This window comes from Podarcis raffonei, chromosome 2 (genome assembly GCF_027172205.1).
Source record: "Podarcis raffonei isolate rPodRaf1 chromosome 2, rPodRaf1.pri, whole genome shotgun sequence".
NCBI lineage: Eukaryota > Metazoa > Chordata > Lepidosauria > Squamata > Lacertidae > Podarcis > Podarcis raffonei.
The window spans coordinates 11046943-11055831 of NC_070603.1; the positions used below are offsets into that span (position 1 = coordinate 11046943).

General features: G+C 45.5%; 1 long non-coding RNA gene across 3 annotated transcripts; it reads left to right on the top strand.

Moving 5' to 3' along the window:
- The first annotated feature begins 26 nt into the window (after nt 1–26).
- Nucleotides 27–6909, top strand: LOC128406309 (uncharacterized). 3 transcript variants are annotated; one of them, XR_008328463.1, is made up of 5 exons: nt 27–229; nt 1989–2267; nt 3608–3644; nt 5971–6073; nt 6758–6909. It is a non-coding gene; the product is annotated as an uncharacterized LOC128406309 (long non-coding RNA). The 3 variants fall into 3 exon arrangements; XR_008328462.1 differs by lacking the exon at nt 5971–6073; XR_008328459.1 differs by lacking the exons at nt 3608–3644; nt 5971–6073; nt 6758–6909 and adding an exon at nt 2512–2747.
- Nucleotides 6910–8889: the final 1980 nt, after the last annotated feature.

Sequence of the window (8889 nt, forward strand, 5' to 3'; positions counted from 1 at the left end):
GAAGCCTGCTTTCGAGGAAGGTGAGGACCGGAAGAATGGGACAGTTCCCATGGTGAACAAGGAAGCGGCTGGAGTGCTCCGTTGCTGAGCAACGATTGGACCAGCCATCGTCACGTGACCGGATAAAGTGCGATTGTTTCCTGAAAATTACCGGTGGATTCGATGACGGTTCTTTCCGGGTATTGGCTAACGCGGAGCGTGATTGATTGATGGGAGAATTGTTGCCATGGTGACTGCAGGCTGTGGGAGTCCCTGAGATCCTAACTGTGGCATAGTGATCCATGATATTTATCTGGGGGTGGTGTGGGGAGGTCAAAAACAGTGATTAAGCAATCAGGCATCTTCAGGGCATACCCTCCAACATTTCTCCAATGAAAATAGGAACGGATTATTGTTATTATTATTATTATACCCCACCCATCTGACTGGGTTGTCCCAGCCACCCTGAATGGCTTCCAACATACGTATATAAAAACATAACAGAACATTACACATTAAATAACTTTCCTTCAGATAATAATAATAATAATAATAATAATAATAATTTATTTATACCCTTCCCACTCTGGGCTGCTCCCAACAGAAAATTAAAAACACAATAAAGCATCAAACATTAAAATATTCCCTAAAAAGGGCTGTCTTCAGGTTTCTTCTAAAAGTAAAAGTTTATTGCCTTGATATCTGATGGGAAGGTGTTTCACAGGGCAGGCACCACTACCGAGAAGGCCCTCTGCCTGGTTCCCTGTAACCTTATTTCTTGCAGTGAGGCAACTGCCAGATGACCCTCGGAGCTGGACCTCAGTGTCCGGGCTGAATGATGGGGGTGGAGACGCTCCTTCAGGTATACTGGGCTGAGGTTGTTTAGGGCTTTAAAGGTCAGCACCAACACTTTGAATTGTGCTCAGAAACGTACTGTGGGAGCCAATGTAGGTCTTTCAGGATGGTGTTATATGGTCTGGGTGGCCGCTCCCAGTCATGAATATAGGGATGCCCTAAGGAAAAGTGGGAGATTCGGGAATCAGAAACTAGGATGGCTTCTGTAAATCTGGGACTGTCCCTGGAAAATAGGCACACTTGGAGGATCTGTACGGCTGGGAGATAAGCAAAAAGAACCCAGAAAAAGAAATGTTGTTGCTGTGCATGAAGTGACGTGTTAGGCACCTTGTGTTTTCTTCAAGAACAAAACTATCACCACACAACAATATTCATACATTCACATAACTGTTGCACTTTCCCACATTTTTAACAGAGAGCGAATTATTTTTAGGGCTGCAGAATCCTCCCTGTTGTTTGAGTGTCCAAATTAATAAAAGAGGGTGTGGGGTGTTGTTGTTTAGTCGTTTAGTTGTGTCCGACTCTTTGTGACCCCGTGGACCAGAGCACGCCAGGCACTCCTGTCTTCCACTGCCTCCCGCAGTTTGGTCAAACTCATGCTGGTAGCTTCGAGAACACTGTCCAACCATCTCTTCCTCTGTCGTCCCCTTCTCCTTGTGCCCTCCATCTTTCCCAACATCAGGGTCTTTTCCAGGGAGTCTTCTCTTCTCATGAGGTGGCCAAAGTATTGGAGCCTCAGCTTCACGATCTGTCCTTCCAGTGAGCACTCAGGGCTGATTTCCTTCATAATGGATAGGTTTGATCTTCTTGCAGTCCATGGGACTCTCAAGAGTCTCCTCCAGCACCATAATTCAAAAGCATCAATTCTTCGGCGATCAGCCTTCTTTATGGTCCAGCTCTCACTTCCATACATCACTACTGGGAAAACCATAGCTTTAACTATACGGACCTTTGTTGGCAAGGTGATGTCTCTGCTTTTTAAGATGCTGTCTAGGTTTGTCATTGCTTTTCTCCCAAGAAGCAGGCATCTTTTAAACGTGTGGGGTAAAGACTGCAATTCTGTGTGCGCTTGCATAGGCATAAGCCCCATTTAACACAGTATGACTTACTTCTGCGCAAACACCCACCATGTTGCATGGCTGTTCTCTTGCCAGGAAACACTGCTCAAGTTGATGAGAACAGCGGCTTACCCGTGAGCAACGTACAGTTATTGTGCAATGAACCCACACTAGAAATGGCGACAGCAGGAATCCCTTCTGAACCAAGGTCACTGACTTGGGTGTTAAGCAGTAATAAAACTGCAAAGTGTTGATAAAGCCACTGTTTCTTTGCAGAGGAGGAGGATAAGAAGAGAATCAGAACAGGTGGAATCCACACAACGTTTCTCCCAGCAGAGAAGCAACTATGACAGCAGGGACCCCTTCTAAACCAAAGTAAGACATATTTCAGTTTAGTTGGGTCCTTCACAAGGGAAGAGGATGGAGAGAAAATCAGAACTTGGCATGCCCCTGGGACCTCACTAGCCATATCCTGTGACTTCCCAGCAGCCCTGCCAGGTCCAGTGGGCACTAACCACCAATGCTTACACACGATACCAAAGCATGTCACATTTCAGCTTTCTGTAAACTGTTCACTGGCTAAAATGTGCATTATATATCCATTTTGTCTTCTGATCAGCGCTAGCAGCATTCATTCACAGGCCCAGTATACTTGAAGGAGCGTCTCCACCCCTATCGTTCTGCCGGGACGCTGAGGTCCAGCGCCGAGGGCCTTCTGGCGGTTCCCTCATTGCGAGAGCCAAAGCTACAGGGAACCAGGCAGAGGGCCTTCTCAGTAGTGGCACCCGCCCTGTGGAACGTCCTCCCATCAGATGTCAAAGAGATAAACAACTACCTGACAAAAAAAAAATTCAGAAGACATCTTAAGGCAGCCCTGTTCAGGGAAGTTTTTAATGTGTGACATCTTAGTGTATTTTTGGTCTTTGTGGAACCCAGCCAGATGGGCGGGGTACAAATAATAAATTATTATTATTATTATTATTATTATTACACATGCAAATAGTGAGAGATGGGCTTGGGGCCATTTCTCCTGCAATGTGTGAAAATGCCCTAAAACCTGAGCTAGGCATTCTGCTCCCTGCCACCACTGCCACCTCCTGCCACTTTTTAAAGGGCTTTAGTTCAAATACCAAACAGGCCAAACCCTTCTTGCCCTACAAATCCGAAGCTTAGCAGCTGTCTCCACAGGAGCCACTGCAAGAGTTCACCTGGAAATCAACCACCAGAGGGCAGACGGCTTTAACTGCAGAGAGAAAGCCCCATGAGCTATCCCTGGATTCCTGGAAATGCTATTGCAACAACAGCAGCAGTAAAAAGGGATTTTTAGCGCCAGCCGGATTCAGAGCTTAATTTTAGTCTTCATGCACTCACTAGAATTCTTCAGAAGAGAGAAATAAGCTGGAGAAACTTAACCCCTCCTCTCACCCCTGCTGCCATTTACGGGCACTTCAATCGGGCAACCCTTTCCCTGTAAAAACAAAACAAAACACCAATGCTGAGGCAATTCTGACTGACCTCTCCCTTTTCCTAGAAGACCTCCTGCATCCCATTGTTGTCGCTGCTCACAGAAAGAGAAGGCAAGAAAAACTTGTGAAAGGCTCAGCAATTTTACCCCAGTTTTGCACAAAAAAATGTAAAGCTATTACAGGGATGTGAGAAGGAAATACTAACCAATTTCTTATTTCGGTTACATTGATGGCCTTTCTTCCCCTCAGCTCTGAAGTCCTGCTACAGTTTGAAGGCAAACAAAAGGTCAGGTGCAATGAGGAATTGCTTGTCAATTTTACTCAATTCTGATTTAATTTCTGCCTTTACGTTGCAGCAGCATAATTCTAACCAGGTCTACTCAGAAGTGTTTTGAATTAAATGAAACTTAGTCCCAGGTAACTGGGGTTAGGTTACAATTGGAGCCTTAAGAGCTCACTACCATTTCTGTGCTAGGAGCTCCATAGTAGAATGACTCCATTTTTAAAGAGCTAATGGTGAAAGTAGCAGCCAGGTAATGGAGGAAGGTGAGATTATATACCAGCTTTAATTCAAGTTGCAGATGGGCCATAACTCAGCATAAGAGCATCTGCTTTGCAAAGGTCCCAGAGTCAATCTGCAGGTAGTGTTTGGAATGTCTCCTGCCTGAAACCCTGGGAACTTGTTGCCAGCCCTTGTGGACAGTCCCGGGCTGGAAGGAACAATTTTGTTGTTGTTGTTGTTTAGTCGTTTAGTCGTGTCCGACTCTTCGTGACCCCATGGACCAGAGCACGCCAGGCACCTCTGTCCTCCACTACCTCCTGCAGTTTGGTCAGACTCATGCTGGTAACCTCGAAAACACTATCCAACCATCTCGTCCTCTGTCCTCCCCTTCTCCTTGTGCCCTCCATCTTTCCCAGCATCAGTGTCTTCTCCAGGGAGTCTTCTCTTCTCATGAGGTGGCCAAAGTACTGGAGCCTCAGCTTCATGATCTGTCCTTCCAGTGAGCACTCAGGGCTGATTTCCTTAAGAATGGATGCGTTTGATCTTCTTGCAGTCCATGGGACTCTCAAGAGTCTCCTCCAGCACCAAAATTCAAAAGCATCAATTCTTCGGCGATCAGCCTTCTTTATGGTCCAGCTCTCACTTCCATACATCACTACTGGGAAAACCATGGCTTTAACTATACGGACCTTTATTGGCAAGGTGACGTCTCTACTTCTCAAGATGCTGTCTAGACCTGTCATTGCCCTTCTCCCAAGAAGCAGGCGTCTTTTAATTTCGTGGCTGCTGTCACCATCTGCAGTGATCATGGAGCCCAAGAAAGTAAAATCTCTCACTGCCTCCATTTCTTCCCCTTCTATTTGCCAGGAGGTGATGGGACCAGTGGCCACGATCTTCGTTTTTTTGATGTTGAGCTTCAGACCATAGTCTGACTCAATTTGAAGCAGCTTTCCAATGAGTTCCTTTGGGATAGATGTGATACGGGATGCACACCCACTATACATTTAAAGAACATGACTTCTCCCTAAGCACATTGGGAACTGTAGTTTGTTGAGAGTGCTAGGAATTGTGGCTCTGTGAAGAATAAACTATAATTCTCAGGATTCTTTGAGATGTGGGAAATGTACTTTAAATTAATGGCGCTGTGGTCTAAACCACTGAGCCTCTTGGGCTTGCCGATCAGAAGATCGGCAGTTCAAATCCCCATGACAGAGTGAGCTCCCGTTGCTCAGTCCCAGCTCCTGCCAACCTAGCAGTTTGAAAGCACACCCAAAAGTGCAAGTAGATAAATAGGTACCGCTCTGGTGGGAAGGTAAACGGCGTTTCCGTGTGCTGCTCTGGTTTCGGTGTTCCGTTGTGCCAGAAGCGGCTTAGTCATGCTGGCCACATGACCTAGAAAAACTGTCTGTGGACAAACACCGGCTCCCTTGGCCTGTAAAGCGAAAGGAGCACCGCAACCCCAGAGTCGTTCACGACTGGACTTAACTGTCAGGGGTCCTTTACCTTTACACAGCCAAGCAGTTGCAGGAAAAGCAATAACAGACTTGTGTGTTACCTTAAAAGTCAGCAGAGTTACTATGGCATAAGCTTCCATAAGCCCATGTCATTCACAGAGCTCTACTCCTCAAAAGATTTCCCCCAATCTGTCAATCTTTAAGATATTGTTAGGTGAGACAATAGCACTACATTAGCTTGCATATGTACAATGGAAACTCTCAAGATTGCTACAAACCAGCAGTTAGAAACCTCACACAGTGAAGCAATCTGAGAAAGAACAGGACTGCTATGGTTTGGGAGAAACTTAATCTAGCTTTTTAGAAATAATTGAGTTAGCAAATAAGGACAGTACTTGACAAAAATGTACTGCGTATGGTTGAGGCACCTGCAGAACTGGCTTCATCTTCACTGAAAGAGGATGTTGTGGGGAGGGGAGAAGCCACTGGGCCAAGTGCAAGCCAGGACAAGCAGCTTTGCCAATAGTGCCACTAGATTGCAAAATGGAAGAAGTTCGGTGGGGTCGATTGCACAATGAGTTAGAAAAATAAGATTGTTGCTCCCACTTAACAGCCAAGAATGGTGTGGCTGCTGGTGTTTCTCATGCTTTTTACAGAGAGGAAATACCCAAGCTTCTGGAAAGTGTTGCTCTAGCATCTGGCCATGCTTAGATTTTAGCACACACTCAAAAAACATAAGCCCAACTGGAAGATCCCAGGGTAATTCCAAATATACAAGAAAAAACATTAACAAAGGGAGCATAGATGTCTGGAAGAACTTTTGCAGGGGAAGTTGCGAAGTAAAACACAAAGGTGGGGAGCAGGCTAGTTTATTGCACAAACAATAGTCTCTGTACATTTTGCCACATATCTTTATTTCTGTAAATCCTAGAAACTTGGGGCTCATACGTACTTGTTTATTGTGGGTAGTAAATTTCCTGTGACGTGGGTGGCGCTGTGGGTTAAACCACAGAGCCTAGGACTTGCTGATCAGAAGGTCAGTGGTTCGAATCCCTGTGACGGGGTGAGCTCCCGTTGCTCAGTCCCTGCTCCTGCCAACCTAGCAGTTTGAAAGCACCTCAAAGTGCAAGTAGATAAATAGGTACCACTCCGGTGGGAAGATAAACGGCGTTTCCGTGCACTGCTCTGGTTCGCCAGAAGCGGCTTAGTTATGACCCACATGACCCGGAAGCTGTATGCTGTCTCCCTCGGCCAGTAAAGCGAGATGAGCGCCACAACCCCAGAGTTGGCCACGACTGGACCTAATGGTCAGGGGTCCTTTTACCTTTTAAGTTTCCTGTACATTAATTCTCCATTGTCCATATGGCATTCTCCTCCAAATCGCTGCCTTCCCTCACTTTCTCCACACTCAATCCTGATTTTCTCAAACTCTCTCCTTTTCAGAGTATCTCTGGTACAAGAAAATCCAGACCGAGGAAAGGAAAAGTGTGGGAAAGCAGTGATTTGGAAGTGAACATCATATGGTCAACTGAGAATCAATGGAGATGCAGGACTAGCTACGTGAAACAACAATATGAATGAACCCTTATTCTTTTTTTAAAAATGAAAGCTGGGAAGCTGGGGCGTTGCAGTCTATTGTGGGGGGCAGGAATGACTCTTCCTCCTTGAATCTCCATGAAAGGGCCGCTTCCACTCTGGTCATTTACTGTGGAATAGCTGCATTTTATTTTCTTGACTTTTTATAGGGTATCTGCATGATATCATGAACGAAACATCCCCTTCTCATGTTTTCCCTCTTCAGCTTCCAGCCCCTCCTCCACCCCAAGATATCAACAAATCCAATCTTTTGTTTTTAAGCTCAATAGAATAGTTGTGCATTTTTGTCAGGTTTAGATATCATCTCTTGTTGCTATTCTCACTAATTCTGGCCTGTAGACATTCTTCTCTATGGTTCACCTCTCTTCTCTAGCAATAATTCCTAACTCTTCCCTTTCCAAATAGCATAGCCTTTATATCAGTTTCTCCCGTCCTGGTTAAATTGCAGTAGTGGGAGGAATCATGCGATGTACTTAACCCTTTCCCTACATAGTGGTCCCATTGAAAATAACTCCGTTGTCTGCATAGCTGATACTAATAGTGAATAAATAATTATTCATCTGTTCATTAGTCAGTTTATGTTCCCTAGTTTTATTACTGATTTCCCTTTCTTTTCCCCCACTCAGCCATGGAGCTCACTGGATGACCTTGGGCCAGTCACCATCTCTTAGCCAAGCCTACCTCACAAGGTCGTTGTGAGGATGAAATGGGGAGGAGAACCATGCACACCACCTTGGGATCATTGGGAGATAAAGGTGGTATAGAAATATAAGAAATAAAATATTAATATAGCACTGTATTATATTGCCGTGTGGAACAACTCTCAAAATGCCAGCTGATTATGGGGAATGAATCTCTTGGTGCTAAAGGGCCCCAGCATGAAAATGGGGGAATGATGATCTCATACCTGCTCCTCTGCTGTGGAGTCATTCTTCCATAGCACATGGCGGAAGTGGATGGGCTCTTGCCCCTGTGCACTTCACACACACACACACAGAGAGAGAGAGAGAGAGAGAGAGAGAGAGAGAGAGAGCTCATTGAGGACTGAAGATGCTCAGTCAACACACAACGTATTGGAAAACACCAAAAACTGTATACACCAAATTTGTACAGTGGTACCTCAGGTTACAGACGCTTCAGGTTACAGACTCCGCTAACCCAGAAATAGTACCTCGGGTTAAGAACTTTGCTTCAGGATGAGAACAGAAATCGTGCTCCGGTGGCATGGCAGCAGCAGGAGGCCCCATTAGCTAAAGTGGTGCTTCAGGTTAAGAACAGTTTCAGGTTAAGAACGGACCTCCAGAACGAATTAAGTACTTAACCCGAGGTACCACTGTACTGAGAGTTGCTTTCATTCCCCCCCGTCCAACATGCTACTCAGGAGCTTAGCCTTTTATAAAATGTTTTCTTTTGATCCCTCTGGTTTGCACTACCCAAAAAAACATACAGTCATACCTTGAATCCCGAATGCTTTGGTACTCGGACGTTTTGGCTCCCGAATGCTCCAAACCTGGAAGTGAGTGTTCTGGTTTGCGAACATTCTTTGGAACCCGAACGTCCGGCAGGGTTTCTGCGGCTTCCAGTTGGCTGCAGAAGCTTCCTGCAGCCAATTGGAAGCCGTGCTTTGATTTCCAAATGCTTTGGAAGTCGAAACGGACTTCTCAAACGGATTCCATTCAACCTCCAAGGTACGACTGTAAAAGCATATTTACAATTGCCTGACTGTGTGCTTTGGCACACTTCTTGGGCAGGGGAAAAAATATCAACATCCCCACACAGCTATCTGCATACAGGACTTTATTGATATAATAAAATGAACAAATGGGGAGGCAGGGACAAAAAAAGTGGAGACACCTACTGATAGGAACAGGAAAGACCTGGCTTGCTCCTCATATCCAAATTCAAATTTGTGTCGGAGTAGACTGTTGCTGTTGTTTAGTCGTGTCCGACTCTTCGTGACCCCCTGGACCAGAGCACGC